At 35.0% G+C, this 23,477-nt stretch overlaps 1 protein-coding gene across 1 annotated transcript in view; it reads right to left on the bottom strand.

The window, feature by feature from the left end:
- DPYD (dihydropyrimidine dehydrogenase) overlaps positions 1 to 23,477 on the bottom strand; it is a 780,991-nt gene that overhangs the window by 583,431 nt on the left and 174,083 nt on the right.

Genomic DNA, 23,477 nt, shown 5'->3' with positions numbered 1-23,477 from the left:
TTTTTACCAAATAATTCTCCTTTTATTATTGAGCTAGTTCACAAATAACAGCTGTTGGAAATGTCAGATGTTAATGAGGCAGGGCAACGCAAACCTGAATTGTAGCATTCTTTTTTTCTTTGGTGCCATGAATATGCCAGAATGGGCAGACTCTGATAATAATACCATCTTGCAATTCTCTAAGCGCTCTGCAGACTAAAGTGCATCAGGCTGCCATTAATCCCACTTATCACTCTGACAGCTCAGTAATTACACTACTGCTATAGCCAGGTAGTCCTAATAAAATATCAACTGCTGCACTGGAATGCATACTGGTGAGATGTTTTATTAAACTTGGGGGGGTTGATCATCAAGTGACATTAATGTTGACCTATTTTTCTATTTGACAATAAATTATCCTTTGACCATGCCATAATAGATATTACAGAGTGCATTTACTGTACCAAATCAGAAAGGTACTGCATTACAATGATGTAGGCAAATGGTGTAAATAAAATAGCAGAAATGCATGTCAGAATGTTATTACCTAAATTGCTTTAAATGATTGATACCATGAAAAATCACAGACACAGTACTTAGGGGAATATGTCAACAATTATTGTAAACCACAGTTCTACATAAATTTTTCCTTAGAAGTAACATTTAAATTACACTTGTTTTTATCTTCAGTCATTTAATTTCCCTTTTATGTTTCAAAGTTACTCTTTTATATTGCAGTTTATTTTTAAATGCATTGTATGAGGCAAAAGTTAATTCAGATAAACATTTATGTAATATTGTTAATCCCCAAATAATTATATTTATACTGAGAGTATATTAAATTATTTTAAAGCAATAAAACTTCTTAGTTTTTCACTAATGATGAACTTTTTTCATTTCCATATTTAATAGAGAGCATATCAATGGATTTCATTAAAAGCAAAACATAGAATCTTTAACAATATTAATCCTTCATGATTCAATATGACCATAAAAACTGTATGAAAACTTTAGTACTATTACTTAGGGGACACAGAACTATTAAAGATATATTTATCCACGGTCTTTCTCTAGGGAAAGTGAACTATAATTCCTCTCCCCAAATATCAGGGAGGCTGGACAGTTTTACCCTACAGTATGACGTCAAAAAATATTATAGTGAATAAATTAAGCAGCATTTCATTCTTCACACCTGCTTCTCTTATTGTTAAACATTCATAGCAGTTGGAATGGTAGTCTATGCTTGTTAAAGAATTTTCTAATCCATGAGTTTAAATAATAATTTCTTTCCCAGTTTAAAAAAATATCACACAAATCTATTTGAAAAACTTAAAGCCTCACATTGCATTGTCTTTGGTCTGCTGCTAGATTTTGGTTCAATCAAGTCACACTGGGTCATCAGGTCATGCATAATCTGTGTTAGCCTACAAATAGTCAGCTGGTCAAGCGAGTATTTATATTAAAAATGAAAATGTTTTCCTAATGTTGATACTGTATTTCTCAAATCTTTGATGTTCGGTACATTTATTTGGAAGACCTAACTAATTCGAATGTAGCAGATGGGTAAAGGATCTAACTTCTCTTTTCTATAATCATTAGTGTAAGCAAATACATAGTCTAATACCCTTCCCCAACTTGGCAATATTTCTACTAAAACCGGGCAGAATTGAGAATCAGGTTGAATGGAAGGAATGTGACTCAAGAAATGGAGGTTAGAAGCTTACATCGCTCGTACCCAGATTCTACAATAAAAGGACCCAAAAAAGATGGTTGGCATCTTTAAAATATGATGAGACTAATCCAATGTTCTGATACATTAAACACTCAAAAGCCATTCTCAGCTTCCAATAACTCCCTCTGTTCCCCCAGCCTTTTCTATATACTTTCTGACTCTGCTCCTCTGATTACAGCACAGTTTTTTTCCAGCTCAAGGGTATCTGGAACTATCTTTAAATATTCCTAATATGCATCTTGGCCCAGTTTCTACATTCTGCTGGGCTGGAAAGCTACGGTCACATCATTTACAGTAACTGAATTTTTTATTCTGTGTATTATTCTGCCTTTTAACCACACCAATGATGTTATGTTTTAAGGCTTCTGATATTTCTTTGAACTGTAGGTTAACAACAAAACAATGTTTAAATAAAGCTATTTATCCACCAGAAAATTCCATTCACATATGGGTTCCCCAAGACAATTTAAAAGAAGCAAAATTCAGAACAGTACACAATTCACACAATCAATGCTCAAAATATTTTTGGATGACCATGAATCTAGAAATGTAACATAATTAACTTTTCTACAATCTTTCTATAATTTGCGTTAGAAAATTTTTGGTTTTCCCAGATACTAATAGCTAAAAATAGGTACTTTACACTTTTTGAAGAAGGGACTTAAAAAAGTAATTCTCATTTTTTATCTCCAAATATAACTGACTTTTAAAAATTAATAAGTCTTATTTTTATCTCCACTTCATAGATGAAAGTATTAAGGCTCCGGAAATCTCCCAGAAGAATAGTGAGACCAATGGCCAAGGCGGCCGAAAAACTACTAGAACACATTCACTGTCTTAGGCCCAGAACCATCCCATTCATGGATGAAGGCAGGTTACATTTTTAAAAGGTAATGTATCACTGACCTCATCTCTTAGCAACATCAGTGCCTCCTTGCCAGAGTAATTTCAAAACTGAGAAAAAAGCCGTTAAAAAGTTACAGCTAGAAAAAGGTTAAGGTACCCTCTCTCCTAGAGTCCAATTTTAGTATAAGAAAAAAAGGTGGAAGATAGTCTTAACCGCTTCCTCAGGTCAAGGTGAAAATGTTAGAGTTTTATGATATTACACAATTTCAAAGACCAATTCTACTACGACTTTAAACAACTTTGGTATAACCGCTTCTACTAGAAACATAATTCTTGAGCATATTAAGTAGCTCCACACAGGAGCTGCCACAATACTATGTACATTTACCTGCCCGTTAATATGGAAGGAATGAAAGGAATAAGGGGAAAAGAAATTCCACTGCCTAATGCAATTCATTAAAAAAAAAAAAAAAAACCGGGGCAGAGACTATAATCGATTTTTTGTTTTCAGTATCTATGTCAGTAGCTGGCACATATATAGTTGCTTGTACTTCTTTATGGAAAATTCCTTGTAGTTACGGCACTTCAGGAATCAAATTGCCTACAGCGTCAAACTCAACAGTGATCCAATCTTCTTTATACAGAATCCTTTCTTCTTGGGGCTTCTGGTTGTTTTTCCACACTAATAGGATGATGTAAACAGATTCTCTAAAAATCAGTTAAATTTTGGACTACTCAATATACTATGAAGTTTGTGCTTTTGAAGAATGACTACATCCTAATTAAGAGTGTAACTGGTCTCTATTATGAATGCAGAGTTGAGTAAATAACTAATGGGAGCAATTAGTAAATATGAGAATCCATGTGATGAAAGAGGTTCTTCTTGATTCCTGCTCCACACATTACCTCCTAGGATTCCCATAATTTCAATACCCATGTAAGGCATATTTCTTCCTTCCCCTTCTTAACAGCTGCTGACTGGTGAGATGATGACAAAGTATTTCTTACCCTTCAGGGCAGGTAAGCACTTGCCCTGATGAAATATGCTACTCTGCACAAGTGTAATATTTCCTTAATAACTGCTTACAATTAAGAAAATACCTATATTTTACACACCATTTCAATTTGAATAAGGTTATAGACATGTGACCACGTACATCCATAATAAAAATCAGTTACTTGTCTAGTTGGCATGTAGTCATGTTCAAAGACCCAAGTTTCACGGTACATTTTACAGTCTAACCTACTAGTTTTAATTTAACTACAAGCCATATGTAATTCTTTTCAAACCAGAATACTGTTGTTCACCACAACAGTGGTTCCCCTCACATTCTAGGCAGTTGTTACATGATGCTCAATACATTTTTGATCCTTTACAGACCTTAGAGAGAACTAGGTGACAGTACTGACAGCTTTTATTATAGCTTCCCTACTACTCAATAATCTTATTTCACCTGGACTATTTCCCCAGTAGTGTCATAAACTCTTTGATTTATATTGAGAATCCTTCCAGGCTTCTTAGAAAGAAGACATCGTTTTTCTTAGCATATCCATATGCTGTACAAATTATCTTTTCAAAATTTGCCATATCTGTTGTATGTTTATTTTAATGTCAATGAAGCCCCTTTAGGAAGGGCAGCAAAAAAAGTAATTTCTATCAGTCATAGATGTTCTACAAGCCAATTTTCAGAAAATTTCAAAACAGAAAAAGCTTTACATTTTATGACTTATCTACAGACCATTTCATAAATAACATAATAACAGTACTATAAACAGATTTTTATCTGATTTCTAATCAAGTTGTAAAAAGAAAAGTCAAACAGTGTAATATATAAATGAAATAGGTTATTTATCACAATGCAATTTCTAGATATGTGAGAGATGGTGATCATGAAAAATAATGTTTATGCAAATGTTTAAACCTACCTAAGTGCATGTGGATGAAGATCTAGAATAGATTTTACCTTTTACAATGTTACATTATTTTAGATTTTTGCAAGATGCAGATAAAACATGTAGTTTAAAAAATAAAAATACTTAGATACTGATTGGCAACAAAAATCACATTATCCTGTGTTTTTTTTTTTTTTTTAATTTTGGTCATTTGAATTGGCAAGGTCAAAGTCAACCCACAGTGTTCCTGTATTCTCTTTAAATCTTCCATAGAAGCCAGCTAAGGGTTTTAATAGGATGATCACAATGAATGATACTTCTGAGTAGTCAGTGTTTGACAACCCCTAACAGAACAAAGGGTCACATCTGGCCAAAAAACAAACAAAAGAACAGAGTGAGTGACAGAGCAAGTGCTGGAGGGACTCATTAAGTAAGTTAAAACAAAAGCGGAAGAAAATACTTGGCCTTAAAATTATAAGACAGTATTCAACAAGAGAATTTAGAAACAAGTTAACTTATCGAACCTTATCTAGATGTTATAAAGCAATAGGAATGTAGGAATAAATCAATTCGAAATTATTTATTAAAAAGCCACTATGGTCTAAGTACTGTGCTGGTCAAGGAGAGGATTCATGAAACTTAACTTGGAAGATGGTAAATCCAAAATAGACTGGACTTCATGCAAAAGAGATTTTTGTCTAGTTTCTTTTTTTTTTTTCTTTTCTCTTTGTAAGTGCAACAGTGATTGAAATACTTTAGGTGCTCAAAGAACAGATTGGAGAGCAACAGCCCTATCTGAATTTTCTTCCAGTTGGAATTATTTCATTTCATGTGTGTATGGGGAGCCCATACAAATTTATCTGAAAATCATACTCCATAAAAATGATCCCACCCCCCCTTTTAAAAAGTTTTAAACACATTTTAAATTAAATTTAAAGAGAATATTCATTCCTCTTATTAGCTAAGTCTATGCAAATTACCCCAAGTAAAAGAAAACGATATTCAGCACAGTTTTTAAAAGTGTTTTACACAACCCTGGTGATGTTTTTAAAAATCCTTATCTGATCATAACATTCTCCTGCTTACATGGAGCAGTGGCATACTGTGACCTTTGAACTTGACCCCTGCCTACTGCATTCCTCCAACTCCAGCTGTAACACCTGTCCCGCTTGAGAACTTTGTTTATAGTTCCATGAGCAGGTCAGGTCATCTTTCAGTCTCTGTGTGTTCCAGCAGTCCCCTCCCTTGCCTGAAGGGCCACATTTCAAGCTCACGTCAAAACTCATCTCAGGCATCTCTCACAGAGTCCCCTGGTTCTTATCATTCCGACCCCCTGAGCACCCTGTGGAATTTTTTATCAAAGCAATTTTCACACTGGACTGTAACAGTAGATTCACTTTTCTAGTTTCTCTACTATTTCCTTCTCCAGTCAGAAAACGGTTGGGTTCCTTGTCTTTGTTGTTGGTCTGTTTGGAAATAGATTAATCTTAAACTGCCTGAAGAAGACAACCAGAATTTTGGGAATTTTGGGAATACTTCAGTTATTGTTTTTAATATTTGAGAAAACTATTTTAATAATAGCCTTTCAAACTTATATAAATAATAAACATTTTAATGAAAAATATTTATATTCGATGCAATTTAATAAATACTTATGTGGAGGTTGTTATATGATAGTACTATTCTATGGGTTTCATAAACATTAACTGATTTAATCTTCATAATCACTCAGTGAGGCAGATACAAATATTAACTCACTATACAAGAACCTGATGAGGTATATGCCATTGTTATTTTCATTTTAAAGATAAAGATACTAAAGTGCAAAATTTTCTTCTCAGATTTAGGTTTGAAATATTTTATTACCTATTTCTGTGATCCTAGATATTATCAGGTTAATAGGGATCTCTTATGAGTCTGTGATTCCCAATGTTCTCTTCTACTTCACTCTAAAATCACAGTAGCGTGTGGTTATATCCAGGCTTGACTCACACGCTGTGAAAGCCTAACTCAGGACTCTTATCCAGGTCTGACTTTTTCCAAAGTCCAGCCTGTGGGTATCATGATTTGATGTCTGTAACAGTTCTCATAATAATAGCCAGGAGCCCCAGTGAGTGTGAGAAAGTTTCTGATATAATATAAAAAAACCTTGTATGTTATAGTCATTATTATACAATATACTCCATACATGGCTGACTTTAAAAGCAATCGAACAGAACACATTTGTTTTACAAGGCACCCAGCAGTAATACTTACAGATCATGTTATTCTTTACAAAGCATTTTCTTATATATACATTACTTACAGAAATAACTAAGATCAATCTTTTCAGCAGAAATACAAGACAGACGAAATAAAAGCAATTAGCAACGATCTGTAGATATCACAAATATGAGCCGTAAGAGATAAAACTAAAATATATTCAACATCTCCGATCTTGAGCAGTCTAAAATAAATATGTCACTCTACAGCATTTGGTCATTCTATATTGTGGCAAAAAAAGAGTTAAGTCCAAAATTGTCCCATTAAAGATATTTAGACTATCATTACTTCCCACTAGGTTTTTATGTGAAGTAAGTTAGACACTATTTCAGTCCTTACGAGTTTAATCCCTAAGAGTCAATGATGCCTTTGCACGTGAAGAATACCCAGAAACTTCAGGAAATTAATGAATATGGCAGAAAAACAGATAAGAATATAAATGTTTAATCTTCTTAATTTAATTCATATCTAGGTGGACCAAGGTTTCAGGCAATGGCGCTGCTTGGAAATGAACTAATGTGATGATGGTCTGATCATTATCAGAATATTTTGAAAAAAAAATTAGCCTAGAAGCCAAAGGACACAATGTTCAGAAATAATATCTTGAACATTGTCATCAAATTAGCTGCCTACAGCTTAATATTATTTAAACTCTTAAAAACAGGAAAATAAAAAGGCTAAGGGCAAATCACGTATTTTGTAAAAATAGAAAATTCAACTGATTATGCATCTAACAAAATGCATTATAACACTGACAATGCTGTCACAGTATGTTACAAGTACCATCAAATTTAAGAAAGCTAAATGAGGAATTTGAGTGAAAGTAATAGAACTTAAATGTGTTTGTGGTCTACGGAATCTTAGACCATATCATTTCCTTTGTTCTTTCATTCATTTCCTTCCTTTCCTTTTTCCTCAGTCAACAAATATCTATAAAGCACTTGTTATTGGACTTATAATATGCTAGGTTCTGGAATAAATAAGGTGAGTAAAACTTGACTTCTGCCCTCAAGAAACTCACAGTGGAGAAGTGAGACAAATGAATATACATTCTAAGGTGATGTAAAGGTGTGGTCATGGAGATGTGAGATGTATATACTTGTCCTGTGTTTAGAGGTGCCCCCAACTATTATATGAAACTGTTCTCCAGGTACAGTGGGGGCATCTTCAATTTCTAAATAATGCCAGAGAAGCAATGAATGGATTTGTTTCTTGTGTGTGTGTGTGTAGGTGTGTGTGTAGGTGTGTCCCTTGAACAGGCCAATACAAGACTTGAGGAAGATACAGAAAGTAAGGAACTAGAAGTATTTATTACTGTCTATTGAAGGTAGACTAGAGCTCTCTATTCAATTATTTTCAGATTCATCTCAATCACAAACAAATCATCTCTTTCAATTGATTTCTCTTCTTTTAGCCATACACCAGCCATTAGATACCCATCACAACACCATACCATAAGAGCAATGTAGTTTGATGGAATCTGGATTTAAACTAACTCTATCAGTTACTAGCTTGGTGACCTTGGAAAAGTTATTTAAATGCTTTGTGTCCCCCACTTCCTCATCTAACTTGCTAATTATAGGCTAGACACCATACCATTATAGGGAGGATGGAATAAATTAATATATGTAAAACATTTGGCGCCTGCCACATAATGTGTTCAATGATATAAGCCATTGTTATATCATTATTATCTAGGAACAATGAAGAATGTGATGGAGTAAAGGAGCACTGTTTCCCACAGCTACTAGGAAGCACAAGGTTATAATGAAACTGTAAGATAATGACTACTACATAAGTTACTGTGAAAATTAAATAAGACAATTATAAAGAGGACCAACAATGTCATGCTCATAAAAGCTGTTCAATAAATAATAACTAGTCAACACTTTGGAAAATACCTTCCAAGCTAATTCAAGGGAGTAAACTAGCTTCTAAGCCAATTCACTTATACAGAAGTGAAATGGTATCATTTTGAATAAAAATAGGATGTGTAACCATAATAGATAATAGGGAATAAACTATGTAAGATCAAAGTGCTATGTGCATCCATAGATTTATAATGAAAATAGCAGCCACACCACAAAACCAAACATAAATTGATCTCCACAGATACCCTACTGGCAGGATGGGACCCACTTAGCAACGACTTCCAATCATCACCTCATTTCTCCAAATGACTTCCTCTTTAGTTCATTATTAAGAGTTTTAATTGACTGTGTAGGCAAATGTACACGTCACCAGGGAGGAGAGGTACTGGAGCAGGTACTAGGGTGGTGAGAGTAGCCAGGGAGGCACGTGGATCTTGCTTTGTCCGGGGAGGCTCCCCTAGCAGAGCTGTAACGTTTGCCTCTTTTTATTTCCCACATCTAAAATGGATATTCTTCCAGTACCTGAACACCATTTCATAGGAGGAGGCAGCTAAAGTTTCTACTTCATCTATTGAGATGATGATAGATCCAAAAAAATAACAAAATAACAATGAAGTTCCTACTTCAAGTAAACAGAAAGATAAAGACTTAAAAATATTTTTAGAGAATAATTTTTCTTATGTACTACCTTTTCATTCAAGCTATTAAATGTCCCACCTGCTTCCTTCTTGATATTTTTACAGTGAACTTTTCAGAACAACCCTACGGAGAAGAAAGTGCTTTACAGGCTAGAAAGATATGAATCTGTTCTCCAAGTACAGTGGGGGCATAAATCCTTTTTTATTGAAGAGGTGTTGTTAAAGCTCTCTATATAAGATGAGAGTATGGTATTGGTTTTGTTAATGCTGATACAAAAGCAGCATCTTTAGTTAAATGTGCCATATTCTTTCCATTTTTCTGTCTTTGCTCTTGCTTTCCCCTCAGTATAATATGCATGACTCCTCACTCATACTCATCTGGCAAATTCCAGGGCATCCTTCAGGATGCAGCACAGGTGTCATCTACTCTTCAGAAGCCTTCCTCAACTCCCTCCTCTCCCCTGATAGTAGGTTATTCTTTTAACTTCATATCCCTACATTTTTTACACCATCCTACAATTGTTTTTCAAGCTAATTATATCCTCAAAGCGCTGCTAGGTCTCAGAGGACATTCATTCATTCAAGCAATACTCACTGAGCACCTGTTTAGGAATAAGGCCATGAGAAAATGATGGCTGGAAAAACTAACACAGATACTCTCTTTCTGTAGCCTATGGTTAAACCAACATTTCACTGAAGACGAAGACAAATTATAATAGCAGAGAGCAGTGGGATCAGGGGATGAGGGACGTCTTCCTGCCATCTCAAGGATGAGCAGGAGTTACCCCAAGTGAGGAAAGGAAGAGGACAGGCAAAGGAAAGAGATATGCAAAGGCCATGAGACCACAGGAGGCTCAGAGGTTGGAGGCGCTGAAGGAAGACCACTGTCTGGAGCAGGAAGGGGGGGCGAGGGTGGCTGACAGGGTCTAGGAGACTTCAGGTTTAGTCTGTGACTTCTAGCCATACCAGGTGCTCAACAAATGTTCCCTGAATAAATACATGAACAATAATAATACTTTTTTAAAAACTATGCACTTGCTTGGTTTTTGAGGGTTTATATTATTTCTATCTTGGGAAAATTTAAATTTTATGAGGTAATTTATTTCACATTACTACAAATAGGAATAGTTTGGCCTTGTTAAGACTTTCCCCTTTTCATATATCTAAAGGTAATTTAGAGAGTCATCATTCAGATTTAAATACAGTATATAAAGTATTTATGATGCAGCTAACTTGAAAAACAGGCATCTTACATACATCTGCTTCCAGAGGACGTATTTCCATTTACAAATTGTCACTGTGGATTCCAACCAGACGTAAACTGTATAATTTCTTTAGGAAAAAAAGACCATCATCTGCCACACAGCCTTACCAAATGGATGCTCCAAAAGACAGCTTGGCACTGACCATTTCTTTTGTCTGCACTATAATACACACTGCCCAAAAAAAAGGAACACCTGCCTCTGACTGATTATCTCATATATAGACATTTCCTACCACAAAGTGCTTCAGCCATGAGGAACCTAAAACTAAACTCTCAGGGGAAGACAAACTCAAGACCCTAATCTGTAACTGCCCCTATGCATTGAAAGAGTACTGAATAAAAAGTGCTCTCTGGCTACTATTCCGTTATGAACAAGTTATATGACCCTGATCACATCACTTAACCTGAGGAGGCCACAATTTACCTTTAAGGTACGGCTGTATGATTATTAAGTGGTCTCTAACAGGTATTCTAACCTAACAGGGTCATGGTCTGATGTCCTCTTCGCGCGCTTCTCAAATATTATACATTACGAGAGTGAAAATCTTTAAAGAAATTATAAACACCACATTCAGCTTTTAGTTTTGGCAAGTCAATTATGAATCACCGAAATTTTAAACTCCAAAGATTTTCTGAATCTTTCAATAAATGGAACTTGGTTTGAACCTGATAGTGAGATTTCTAAATTTTTACTTAGTGATACGGAAATTCTTGTTTTAAAAGGAATGCGAAGAACTTGAAAGAAACCCAACCCACAGTCATAACAATGGTAGGGCATTTGACAGTCTTCATCGGGTCCAAAATATCCAGCTACATTAAGCCATGAGGATCCAGAGCTTTTCCAATTTCTCCACCCTGTGTCTCTTGGCAGTCTGACTTCATCTTGGATTAAAAAGTCCCTAAGAACGCTATTTAATTCCATTTTTACGTGTTAGGAACTGACCTCTTCTACCTACACTACAGTCAGAAATTCTCATTTATTTCAGCCTACATCATGCCATTTTAGCCTCCCGCATAGGAAACATCAAGCTCTTTTCTAGAAAGTGTATCAAAAGAAATCTGTTTGGGGGCCAGAAAACATGGGCTTATGTCCTTTTACTGTTCCTTGGAGGCTGTGGGGCTTGGGTAAACCCCCTAATCTTTTTATGCCTAAATTTTTCCATTGGGAAAAAGATAGACTTAACTTAAAATCATAAGAACTTAACAATGTACATGAAGGGCCGAACCACAAGTAGCATTCAAAACACACCTATGTATTCACTTACACATCCTGTTTGCTCGTGTTCATACTCACCCCACTAACACCTCACCTGGAACGTGCCTCTCTGGAACTGTCTTCGGGCCTATATTTTGCTTATGTGCTGCCGAGGCCATAATTCAGCATTACTGAATCCCACAGACATACACCTTTGCTGGGTGGGTATTCAGAAATACCAACTAACCTTCCTAAAGCCCTAAACCTCCAAGAAATGACTGAATATTCATCAGGTCATACTTTTTTCATTTCTGTTGTCCTCCTTCTCTCCATTTCTAGTCTAAGCTTCTGAAAATTGCCAAAATTCTGAATTTTGAGTCTTCACTGCCCATTTGGCTTTTAATTAGTCTCATCTATTCGTAGGTAGTCCAACAAATTTATTATTATGACTTCTTAAACCTCACCATTCTCTTTGATATTTCCTTTTCCTCCTAGCCATCACGTTACACAACAGCAGAAAACAGCATTTGTCTAAAATGACATTGGTATAACTTCTCTTAGAACATAAATAATGAACTACATTTTTGTTAAATTTTATAAACATATATAAACCACTACATAATTGTGTATAAACCATGATACGTATTTTTTAAAAAAACTGTATTTTGTTTTGGATGAATATTTGTGAGACACAATTTTATTACCACCTTTTTGTATTACCATCTTCTACAGTATTTTACACAAACACACACATTTGTGTTAAACTCAGGTTCCTAAACTGAAATGCTATTAAGAAAAGACATGATTCTAATTTAGTTTGTTTTAGCAATGGCTACATATTTATTTATCAGGCATTTTCTAAGTACCTACCGTGGTGACAAACACACACCAGGGTTTCAAAGATGAATGGAATGTTGGGGGGACTGAGGTGGGGGACTGGAAAAAGACTCCCTGCTTAAAATCATGGGCCTTTCGCGATGTAAACAGTTAGAAATACAATCAGAGTTGTGCTGATTTGCATAAAACCTATACGAGCCCTATGCCAAAGGGAGACAGGAGGATGCTAACACGGACTTGATTCTAAGGCACAAGTCAAGCCACCCCTCATGTGGTTTTTGCAGACACAACATCCACAAAATATTACCCTGGGGTAGCTCCCAGAGCCACCAATAGAAGACATGATTCTAGATCAAGCACATTAAGGTCCATATTGAGGTAACCATGGAGTTGTTAGATGGGAGGTAAGAAAAACAGGTTTCACCAAGAGAAAAACAAATAAGCACATCAATCGCTCAAGACGCACGATGCACAGGGAAAAACTTAGATTAAAAAACTGCCAGTAATCAGGAACTGGAGTTATTACAAAGTAAAAATACTGTGTAACTTGGAAATTTCAGACTATTATGTCTATAACCCTCATAATAAAAATAAAAGAGTAAATATTATCCCTCAAAAAACAAAAGAAGAACATAGCAAACAAAACCAAGCAGAAATGAAAGAGAAATGGAAGAATATTGAAAAGAACCAAATAGAAAATCAGGAAATAGGAAATGTGGTCATTGGAATGAAAATATAAACAGATGGATACATTCTCGAGTGGAGCAATAAGAAAGAGATTTAGTCACCTATAATATGATACTGGAGAATTCATATAAAATGCTGCACTTAGTGACAGTGATTAACATATCTTGGGATAGTGGGGAGTTACTCTTCAGGGGATTCTTTGGGAACTAAACTGTGGTGTCAGTATGAAAAATGAACAACAGGTCACTGTCATATTCCTGCCAAGTCACTACGAAGTCATGAGCAAGTAAGGAGTGGTATGAACGGAAAGAAACCCATTCTTTTCCTCAGCTTTTTGTAGCACTCAGTAAGTTAGTTTCCATATTTAAAAAAATTAATTAGGCTTCAAAACTTTTTCAGTTATTCTTTGAATCCTCTCTTTCTTGGCTTCAGATTCTTCCTCCACAAGTATTCCTATGTTTACTCTTTGCTTCCAATCCCCTAGCATAAACCTTATTATTACTTATTTTGAATATGATTGGATATGTCCAATTTATCTTAAGCATGGCAGTCATACTATTTTCTAATAACTGTCAAATGAAGTGCAGACTATTTAAATATGATAATAGAAATAGTACTATCTTAAAAATCAAATGGATATGGGTTTAAATTCTATCTCTTCCACATATTAATGTGACATGTCACAATTATTGCAAGGTTCACCTTCTTAATCTACACAAGAGGAATGAAAAGGCCCTATTTCATAGAGTTACTTTGCACTCCAAAGGAGATTCAATATCTACAGAGTCTAGCGAAGTATTTGTAATGTAGCAAGCGCTTAACGAATATTACTTTCCCACTCCCCTTGGTACCAACAAAAACATCATTCTCTAACATTCCTGACTAACCAGGAAATGAAAGACCAGTGCTCTCATTTGTCTTTCCTTACTCTGTTTCCGTATTTGGTTAAACTAACTTATGTACACAGCCGTCTTCCCTACTAGTCTGTGAAACTTTCAGAGCAATGCTGACTTTTATCTAGCACAGGGCCCAGCTAACAGTAGAGGCCTGATGAATGTTTGATAAATAAATTAATGATCTACCATCTCATTTATCTTCCACTCACTGCCCCTACATGCATGTTTGGTTCTTTTTAAACTGCACAGCATGGACTTCTTAAATTACCATTACAGTTCTCTTCCTCCTTTATTCTTCTCTCGGTCCCTCCGGCTTTCTTCCTCCTGGCAATAGCACATCCATCAAGATCTTCCACTGGTTTCCTTATCAGCCCCCTCAATACTGACCTATCCCTCCTCTGAACTCTCCAATCAAGGAAAGAGAAAGGACCTTAAATATCATATCCAAGAATATATTCTCCTTCCTAGGCAGTTCTCTCACACATAGTAGGAACTCACATTTGTTAAACTGCCTTGAATGACCTTGCAAATTAATTAAAAGTTTTGTTCATAGCAGTAGAATGCACCATAAAAAAAGGTAATGCATATTTTAAATTCTTACGACTTATTAACTTGATTACTTTGATTTATGCCAGGGAACTTGAAATGAGGATTTAAAAATCCAAATAGGATATTAACGTTCTCAATATTCATTCAAACATCTATTATGAATCTTATTTCTCTCTGAAAGTAAAGCTTCATATCAACCTAATTAGCATGCATTTATTGTGTGTGAAAACATCCTCAAGGATTTTACTTTTTTTCAATCAGTTCATAATTGCCTGTACTAATAGCTACTACATACTTTATTAATTTAGAACAAACATAAATATATCATCATAATATTAAAAATAATACGAGAACACTGCTGATAATCTGTTAAAGTAAGAAAGAAAGTATGAGAAAGAGTGGCGAAAAGGAGAATAGGAAACTGGAAGGTGGTGATAATGTTGAGAAAGAAGAAAAAATTAAAAGTATGAAATAAAAAAAAATGAAAAAAAGTAACCATGAAATAAGAAGGAAGAGTACAGGAAGGAAGAAGAGGAAAAGCAAGGAAAGAGAAGAAAAAATAGAAAGGGAAAAAAACACAGATGCATATTGTATTTAATACACCCCTTTGTATAAAATTCGAGCATTACAAAATTAAAATATACTGTAAGGTAAAATGACTCAGCTCTCCCAGGATTATTTTTTTAATTTTTTTTTTTTTTTAGTATTTGGCCCATTTCCAACCCAGAAATTGTTGTGCAGTGCCAAAACACTCGAAAGATGAGATCTTGATTTAGATTACAATCATCTACTTTGGTTTAGCATAAAGGTGACATTACATATGCATTACATGTTCACATTAATATCAGTGCATACTTTTCACCATTTGTCATGCAATTTCGAGCCAAAGAAAAACTTTTAACTTTATCTCTTAATGCAAAATGATCTGTTAAATTGTGTTTTCATAAAAGAGATAAACTAGTTTCTATTAATAATTAACCTATGTTTTACAATAATTAAACTTTAGGAATAAGACTGGTTTTCCTAAAAATAAATATTTATAGCCCTTTATTTTGACCTACAATGCTGACTTATGAATAGCTTCTTATATTTAGTGTGCAAGATTTATTTCATACATCTATTTTATAATTCTCTCCTTCTTGAAAGTGATATTAATTCTAATTCACGTTGTATCTTTCTTTCTTTGTACAATACCCAATAGTTTATACATTCAACAAGTGTTTGTTGAATGAATGAATAAACCAATGAAATGTCATGGCTTAAGTATACTTTGATTAATTCCTCTGTGAACTAATCTTTTTACATTTGACACACTGTATCTTCCTTTTCCATTCTAGCCTATATATTACTACCAATTTAATCTTCTTTAAATATTTATTTCATAAAGATATGCTCCTTCCCCAAACATTAAAAGGACTTAGGCTCTCTGAAGCTTAAAAGTTAAATGCCTTGAGCTTCCTATCATTCAGTAATAAATCTGAATGTTCTCCAACACTTAACTTTCACTCTTAAAAGATTCCTTGCTTTTTGTTTCAAGTATATAACTCTGTCATAAACTCATTGTGAGAGTTCTTTATGGAGCTTGTGAGAAGGAAATATATATTTTTTTATTTCCCACTGTACAGCAAGGGGATCAAGTTATCCTTACATGCATACATTACATTCTTTTTTTCCCCACCCTTTGTTCTGTTGCAACATGAGTATCTAGACATAGTTCTCAATGCTATTCAGCAGGATCTCCTTGTAAATCTATTCTAAGTTGTGTCTGATAAGCCCAAGCTCCCGATCCCTCCCACTCCCTCCCCTTCCCATCAGGCAGCCACAAGTCTCTTCTCCAAGTCCATGCTTTTCTTTTCTGTGAGGATGTTCATTTGTGCTGGATATTAGGTTCCAGATATAAGGGATATCATACGGTATTTGTCTTTGTCTTTCTGGCTCATTTCACTCAGTATGAGATTCTCTAGTTCCATCCATGTTGCTGCAAATGGCATTATGTCATTCTTTTTTATGGCTGAGTAGTATTCCATTGTGTATATATACCACATCTTCCGAATCCAATCATCTGTTGATGGACATTTGGGTTGTTTCCCTGTCCTGGCTATTGTGAATAGTGCTGCAATGAACATGCGGGTGCATGTGTCTCTTTTAAGTAGAGTTTTGTCCGGATAGATGCCCAAGAGTGGGATTGTGGGGTCATATGGAAGTTCTATGTATAGATTTCTAAGGTATCTCCAAACTGTTCTCCATAGTGGCTGTACCAGTTTACATTCCCACCAACAGTGCAGGAGGGTTCCTTTTTCTCCACAACCCCTCCAGCACTTGTAATCTGTGGACTTATTAATGATGGCCATTCTGACTGGTGTGAGGTGGTATCTCATGGTTGTTTTGAGAAGGAAATATTTTTACAGATTATGTTTCATTGCTTGGATATTAAACATATGTCAGCAAAACATCTGAAGAAATTTGTGTTTAATACATTTTTTGCACTATGGCTACAGATGGGCTATTGGACCAACCCAAGGTCACTATACGCAACCACTATTATTCTATGGTAGGACAGCTACGGAACACAAGGGCAAGCTCAGAGGACACAGGATCAGCCATGGAGGACAAGTACCTGTGCCAGACAATACTACATATCCACTCAAGATTTCCAATTTCCATCTCTGGTCTATAGCTCCTACCTCTCAGGTGGGCTTAAAATATAAACTGGAGAGTTGCTGGGAGCCTTACTCCTGAAGAGTACTAAAAACTGTCCATGAGCAATCAAACCTTGTGTAGCTCTCTAGATTCTCCATTCATCCCACTCTCTGGTGAGTAGTTATAGATGCACACTGTTCTAAACCAATGACCTGAAAGTGCTTTGTTATGACAATAGCTAATTGATAGGAAAAGTGGACCTAGAAGTTCAGTACCATCAAAAGCAAAACTTAGAACATGTGGCACTGGCTCTACAACAAGATTGCATCAAAGGCTAATACTTCTTACCAAAGATAGAAAAATGGCAAGAGAATTATTAGTAAAGGCTGGAAAAAGTGATGGAATTGTTAGGGATGCTGGAAAAAAAATGGTGATCTGTAGGATGTAATAGAAGTATAAAAGTGTGTCCTTGGTAAATTTAAAACAATACACCTAGTAAATTTATCGACCTTGGCAAGATGGCTTTTCAGGTGATATATTGAGTTTGTCAGTAGGTCTTACTACATATCATATGGTATGCTGATAAAGAGAAAACCAAAAAAACTACATATCATATGGTATGTTGATAAAGAGAAAACAAAAAAAAGGCACTTGTCCATTTGCAAGTGGCCTTTAGAGTAATACAGAGAAGCCAAGGATAGCTAAGTTGCACAATAAAACTGTTTTTCATCTCTTCTTCCCAGCTGGCAAAAGATTATCAGAGTGAAATGATGCCCAAGGACTACAATCAAATCATGGCTCTGGCCACAAGGCCCTTTGCTAAGAGCACTAAAAGATTTAAGTGGTATCCAGAGGGCAGAGAAAAACAGACATGGATTTCTAGAAATCTTTAAGGTATGGTCTCACAGATGCCAAATCCCAAAAATAGCAATAATAAAGTACATAAAGAGAATATTTTTTGGAAAACAAGTGGTTTGGCTTTTGTAGTGGAACGTAAACTACGCATGACTCAAAGGAAACCCACAAAGTGTTACAGTAAGTTTCATAGGTAGAAGAGCCACCGTTCTGTAACAGAAGAGATTTAAATTGTTCAAATTGCAAACTATCTTCTGGGCCTCCAAATTTCTCTGAGCAGGAATAAGTCAAGAAAACTACTCTGGTACCAAAATGGACCAGAGAAGTATTTCTTCAGATGTAGTCAAGAAAAGCAATAGACTAGAAGGTCATCACAAAGGGCAGAGCGAAAATCCCAGAGGGGGCCAGAAAGTTACTCCGAGGGGCAAGAGTTAGAACCTAATCAAGGAACATTTTCTAGTTTTGGAGTTGAAGAATTAGTAACATTTGTCCAGTATGGTTTCAGAATTACTATAGCCTAGTGACTACTTGGTGCCTCTCATCCCCCCGCCCCTTTTGGAGCTGCATCTGAGGAATCATATCAGAACTTCATATAGTTTATGAGGGCTTGGAATTAATGCTGTGCTGGAACTGGACAAGACTCCTGATGGAACTGAGTTGGAAGTGAGGATATTTACTTTGGGGAGAGACATGTGTAACTGATGTCAGATGTAGTCTGTAACAGATTGATGGGAAAAGGGGTCCATTTCTTTACCTTCTTGTATCTGCATCATTTGCAATGTGACTTTTCAACTCCTCTCCTCAGAGTCTATTTTTCTATGGCTTGAATTTTAGCTGATGTAAACTGCTTTGGCCAAGATAATGTGGCAAATGGTGTGCCAGTTCTGAACACTGACCTCAAGAGACTGTTCATGCTCATGTACCCTCTCTTGGAACCCAGTCATTCCTGTGTAAACAAATTCTAACTGGCCTGATGGAGCTAGTACATGAATGGCTGCAGGGAGAGTCCAGCTATAAAAGCCAAGCCTACCCTGGACCTCCCTATAGGGAGCCAATATCGAACATGTGAAAGAGTTTAGTCAAGATCAGCAGAGCTCTCTGCACAATTTAGCCCTGAAAGGATGCATAAATATGCTCATGTACAATAATAAACACTATTGCCCTACCTTGCTGAGTTTGGAGATTGCTTGTTATGCAGCAACAGCTAACTGAAACATGCAAAGATCTTCTACAAATCTCAACTGCAGACCAAACAACAGCCACAATTTTAACATCTAAAATTAATTTCAACAGTCCTTTCTTTATATATTTTAGGGCCAGAAACAGATGATTGCTTTAGGTTCTTTCAACTTATGACTGCTCTTTCTGCCAATGCACAAAAAAGAGGTTGAGATTTGATAAAATTAAAAGAAAACCCACTATTGCAACAGAAGATTACCTAAGTTTTACTTAAATGTTTCCACGAGTAACTTTATAATGGCTCAACTTAACAAAGAGATGACCCAGAGAAATAGTAATCAGTTCCATTGAAGTTTTAGGATTCTGAGAATAATTCTCTCAAATATATGTATATACATCCCTTACTAATTATGGAACTTACTGAATAAGCATCTTCTTATGCTTAAAGCTTCTAAGAGTTCCTGCTGTGGCTCATCAAGTTAAGAACCCGACATAGTCTATGTGAGGATGCAAGTTTCGATCCCTGGCCTTGTTCAGTGGGTTAAGGACCCAGTGTTGACGGAAGTTGTGGTGTAGGTCACAAATGTGGCCAGACCCACTGTTGCTGTGGCTGTGGCACAGGCCTGCAGCTGTGACTCCAATATGACCCCTAATCTGGGAACTTCCAGATGCCACAGGTGCAGCCTTAAAAAGAAAAAGGAAAAAATTCTAGATTTTATAACACAAGGAGACATACAATCTACAGCTTTCTAAATTATGCCATGTGTCTATTTATGTGTTAAACATAGTAATTTAAAATTCGCTATGATAAGGCTAGACCTGGGAATCAGAAAAAAAAACTTTTACTCTGACTGTGCTCTTAACAGCATTTATTTCAATGTTAGCTGATTCTAAATGCTCTTTTTTTGTGAGTAGGAGCGTCGTCAAACATCATTTTATAGGCAAGAACGTCATACAAATCATAGATTGACAGCAGAAGAAATTCATTCATCTTTCTTTGACATTTTAGAAGACATTAATATCTGGGATGATAATGTAAAAATTTCAAGTATCCTTTCACATTCTAAATTCAGTCATTTTCTATGTAGTTTAGATAGTTGAGCAGTTATTTCAGTCATGTGAAAATGGGAATATTTCAATTACAAAAGCTAGATTCCTACTACAAGAGGGATAAATGTTCAACAATTTTGCTGTAAGTAAAACCACTGTTATGCCTGTGTAACCTCCAAAATCACAAATATTTATTTCAAAATGCATCTTTCCCTAATAAGGAAAAGTCCCTATCAGTCTACCACATAAGGAAAGTTAAATGAGAGCTCTTTCAAATTTAGCCAAATAAACTTCACAAACTACAACTTCAAGATGTAATAAATATGTCATACTATACCAAAAAGAGATAAGAAATAAAATGATGTAATATTAACCATGATATGTCACATAATTCCCCCAAATAAAAAACAGAGCATGTTTTTAAAAATGATGAATCTATTAAGTTTTTCATATAAAATTACACAAAAAAGCATTTACTAGGTTATAACTTATAAGAGGATTTTCTATAGCTATTTATCTTTCTATTAACTGAATGCCCCAGATTCCTACAAACTACTTAGAAATTGCTGGTCTCGCCTTGATTTCCATTTACTAGCACTATTAAGGAAGAAGGAAAAGGATTTTTTGGAAGAAATGAGGTACTCTCTGGTATAACAATTTTTATGTTCAAAGAATACAAGAGCAAGATACCATTATACAAATTTTCTAAAGCAAAGAACAGCAATTTTCAACCAAGTCATAAAGGGTTTTTTTTTACCTTAAAAATCAATTTTTTTTACCAACATTATTCAAGCATAAGAAAAATCTCCATCTTACATTGAGCTAGAAAAGAAATTTAACATAGCATGTTGGAAAACATTTGTCATTGCGTAATGATGTGTTCATTTTCAACAATTATGAGACTGTGAATGCTAAATCATTACATTTTTTTAGATTAGAAAAAAAATCAGCACTGTCAAAGTGTGGGACAAGATCTTAAAACTACCCTCAAATTTTGTGGAATGTGAACTTTGTTTAGAAGTACTTCTTAGCTGTTAAATACATATGCACATATACTCAAAACTTTGGCAACATATTAGCTGCTTGTACCATGTGGGACAATAACTTAAAATATGCAAATTTTATTTTTTCCATCTTGTAAAGACACAATGTCTGGGGAGATAAAGCAAAAAATAAGAGACATGAGGAAGAATGTCATCCTTCTACTTTAAAACCTTCCATTTAGAGTGAGAATGGAGGTTGGGAAGGATATAAGAATGAATCAGTAAACAAATGAATGATCAATATGACTTCACCTATTGATAAGTGCTTTAAAACAAAAACACACTAAAACAGTGATTGATTAATAGGAACAAGGATCATTTAGATTAGGCAGCTCTGTAAATGCGAAGGATCACTTCTCATTAAGATGTTCATGTTATGGTTCTATAACTAAACTACAAGTTCCCAAGTTTAGATATTACATCACCCTAGTTTTTTTACCTAAACGTTATTATCAGTATACTTCTACCCTCCCAGAAACTGATTAATAAAAGTCTATTAGTTCATAAAAATACAGTATTTTTTGTAGCAGTGTGCATATTGATTTTGGCTGTTAAAAAATATAAAATATTATGATTTAAGTTATGTAAACAAGGAAATATCCAATTATTTAACAAACTAATTCAGGAACAAAACTTTTTAAAAACTTTTTTTTAACTTCTGCATGTATTTTTTTTCTATGAGTACCAATACCTTCCAAATTAGGATATAAAGAATACATATTTGCATATTTAATGTTGTGCATGTGAATGAGAAAATACCTCCGGAATAAAAAGCATAACTGTGCTTATTATTTACAATACTCAAAATATGGAAGCAACCAAATTTTCCATTGATAGATGAATGGATAAAGGGATGTGGTATATATACTCAACTACATATTACTCAGCCATAAAAAGAAATGAAATATTGCCATTTGTAATGACACAGATGCATCTGGGGGTATTGTGCTGGGTGAAATAAGTCATAAAAAGACAAATATTCTATGATCTCACATTCAGAATCTAAAAAAAAAATCAAGACAAATGAATGTACAAAACAAAACAGAAACAGACTTACAGATACAGAGAACTGGTGTTCACAAGAGGAGATGTAGGTGGGGGGGGGGGCTGCCAAAATAGGTGAAGGGGACTAAGAGATACAAACTTCCAGTATAAAATAAATAAGTCACAATGTAACATACATCATAAGGAATATAGTCAATAATAGTTAGTAATTTTGTATTGTGACGGATGGTTACTAGACTCACTGGGGCAATCATTTCAAAATATCTTTACATATAGAATCACTATATTGCACAAGTAAAAATAACATGATACTACATGGCAACTACAGTTCAAATTTTAAAAAAGGTAATTGTTTAAATTCAATAGCATGGTACATTGTTCCATCTGTTTGTATCATCTTTGATTTTTTTCATCAGCGTCTTATACTTTTCAGAGTAGAGGTCTTTTGTCACTTTAGGTAGGTTTATTTCTAGGTACTTTATTTTTTTTGATGTGATGGTAAATGGGGTGGTTTCTCTGATATCTTTCTTTTTTAATTTATTTGTTATTGTCATTTCCCCCAATACAATAATTTTTTCTACTGTACAGAATGGTGACCCAGTTTCACATACATGTATGTATACATTATTTTTTCTCCCATTATCATGCTCCGTCATAAGTGACTAGACATACTTCCCAGTGCTATACAGCAGGATTTCATTGCTAATCCATTCTAAAGGCAATAGTTTGCATCTATTAACACCAAGCTTCCAATCCATCCCACTCCCTCCTCCTCCCCACAAGCAACCACAAGTCTATTGTCTAAGTCCATGATTTTCTTTTCTGTGGAAGGGCTCATTTGTGCTGTATATTAGATTCCAGATATGAATGATATAATATGGTATTTGTCTTTCTCTTTCTGACTTACTTCACTCAGGATGAGAGTCTCTAGTTTCATCCATGTTGCTACAAATGGCATTATTTCATTCTTTTTTATAGTCGAGTAGTATTCCATTGTGTACATATACCATATCTTCCTAATCCAATCATCTGTCATTTGTGGATGGACATTTGGGT

Source organism: Sus scrofa, chromosome 4 (assembly GCF_000003025.6).
Source record: "Sus scrofa isolate TJ Tabasco breed Duroc chromosome 4, Sscrofa11.1, whole genome shotgun sequence".
NCBI lineage: Eukaryota > Metazoa > Chordata > Mammalia > Artiodactyla > Suidae > Sus > Sus scrofa.
The sequence above is the reverse complement of the archived record's forward strand: the minus strand, read 5'-3'. Positions and strand labels throughout refer to the sequence as shown.